The sequence below is a fragment of the Penaeus chinensis genome, chromosome 19 (genome assembly GCF_019202785.1).
Source record: "Penaeus chinensis breed Huanghai No. 1 chromosome 19, ASM1920278v2, whole genome shotgun sequence".
Classification (NCBI taxonomy): domain Eukaryota; kingdom Metazoa; phylum Arthropoda; class Malacostraca; order Decapoda; family Penaeidae; genus Penaeus; species Penaeus chinensis.
In genome coordinates this window covers 33,992,221-33,994,720 of record NC_061837.1, presented here as the reverse complement: position 1 = coordinate 33,994,720, position 2,500 = coordinate 33,992,221, and positions in this window count along the sequence as shown.

The following is a 2,500-nucleotide window of genomic DNA, read 5'->3' as shown; positions in this document are numbered from 1 at the left end:
TCAGTGGCTCTTGTTGCTGACTAGGCTGTAGGCGCTGGCATGGCTCACAGGCACGAACAGTGTTTACAATGTCTGCATTAATGCCTGGCCAAAAGACTGTCTGCTGTGCACGACGCTTTGTTGCTTCCACGCCACAGTGGCTTTCATGCAGGCGAACTAGGGTGCTACGACATAAAGAAACAGGGACAACCACTCTAGGTCCATACAGCACCAAGTCACCATCGTTGTACAACTCATTGCGAATCTTCCAGTACGGCCGCAGGGCACTTGGTAGGTTGTAGCGGTCCTTGGGGAACCCTGACTTCACATGATGAATCAGCTCCTCATAAGAAGCATCCTTAGAGGCAGCTGTACGCAATTCTTCCATGAAGAGATCCTCTTGTTCGTCTATGGCTTCTGATGCTTTAGTAGACTGAACAGCCTGCAGAGCTACAATTTTGATGGAAGTGTCCATTTCAGCATTGAAGGCACCATCCTCCACCGTTGGGCGACTCACAGGTGACCGGGAAAGGGCATCAGGGATGCACAACTCCTTACCTGCACGCCACATTGCGGTAAAAATGTAGGGCGCAATCTTGTCTTTCATGCGCTGGAGGCGAGGGTTTTCAATTGCATCCAGGGAATAATGTTTCAAAATAGGAACCAATGGACGGTGATCCGTCACCACACTAAAGTGCTGAAGTCCACAAAGATAGAACTTGCACTTACTGATGGCCCAAACGACAGCTTGCATTTCCAATTCGACGGTCGCATACCGCGTTTCTGTATCTGTCAAGAAACGGGAACCACATTGCACCATCTTGTATCTTCCAGCACCGTGGTCCTGCAACAACACATAGCCAAGGCCGTAGAATCTGGAGGCGTCGGTCTGCAGAATGGTGGGAAGGGTTGGATCAAACGTCGCAAGTATGGGGGGCCCTGACAAAGCTTGTTTAGTGTCATTAAAAGCTTTGGTGTGGTCTGCTGTCCAAGTAAAAGCTCTTTTTGGGCTCATCAATGGGCGGAGTGGGGCTGCAGCAGTCGAAATTTTAGGCGTAAACTCTGCCAGTTGATTTACCAAGCCCATAAATGACCGAAGATCAGTCAGATTTGCAGGGGTAGGAAACTCTGCAATGGCTTTTACCTTCTCTGGGTCTGCTTCAATACCATTATGTGATAGTTTGTACCCACAGAAGCTGGCTTCAGATGCAGCCACAATGAACTTCTCTGCATTAAGCGTTATCCCGTGCTGTCGACACCTTGACAGGACTTCGTTTACACGTTGAAGGTGTGAGAGGTAGTCCTCATCATGTAGGAGAATGTCGTCCACAACCTTAATGCAGTTTGTTACTCCCTGAAGTGCCCTGTCACCTCGTAGACAAAAGGCGTCTCCTGTTGCTGCAAAACCCATGGGACCACGACAGTATCTGAAACGTCCATAAGGAGTGATAAATGTCGTCAGGTGTTGATCATCCTCATGCAGGGGTAGTTGCCAATAACCACAAAGAGCATCCACAGTTGTGAAGAACTTTGACTGCGGACTGATACTTCTGATGGCTGTAAATGGCGTTGGAGAAGGGTGGGCAGGGCGAGAGACTTGCCTATTGAGCTTTGATAGATCAGTGGTAATACGAACACCACCATTTGCTTTTGGAACAACAACCATTGGATGACACCATTCCGATGGTTCATCCTCCACTGGCTTTAAGATGCCTTGGGTCACTAATGACTCAAGCTCCTTTCTTGTTGGTTCCTGAAAAGCCAAAGGAATCATTCTGTGGGTGTGGATCGCGAAGGGCGTGGCATTCTCCCGCAGATGAATTCTCATGGGGGGGCCTACCATCGTCTTGAGTGGCCCAGACTGCAAGTCGTCCTTCTTCACCAACACATCTGCATACTGATGCAGGAAGTACTTCCTTGCTTCTTCAGGTGACTTCAGCTGGTTCAACGGTAAAGGCAGCAACTGAGGAGGGTTCGACATTGGTGTATTGCCCAGTCCATGGACTCGATTGGCAATGTGCACATCCGATATCTGCCTTGGGAAATAGTCCGGAACAATCCCCAAATCCTTGCAATCAGTCCAAGAGAGCAGCGGGGTTGTAAGCGAAGGCTGAACATCAATCCAACATGTAGTCGAACGGTTGCCATAGGTGATGATTCCACGAAAAGATCCAGCCGCTGGTGGCATCTGGGACCCGTCCGCATTGTAGTATACTGTCTCTGCCGGTGGTGCTAAGTCTTCCTTTGAGAGGCCGAGACTACTAAGATGCTGGAGTCCAATGACAGTCGTGTCTGCACCTGTGTCAGGAATGATGGCAAGACTACCTGATAAATCGTTATGCCGAATTGACACGCGGACTTTAGGGGAAGGCTGAGGTTTCGGTCGTGCAGCAGAGGTGACACTCCTGGCAAATGACACCTTCAATTCATGATTGGTGTCCTCTTCCTTTGTCTTAGCCTTCCGTTTCTTTGGGCAGCATTTATCATAGTGTCCCTGCCGGTTGCACACCTTGCATTTGGC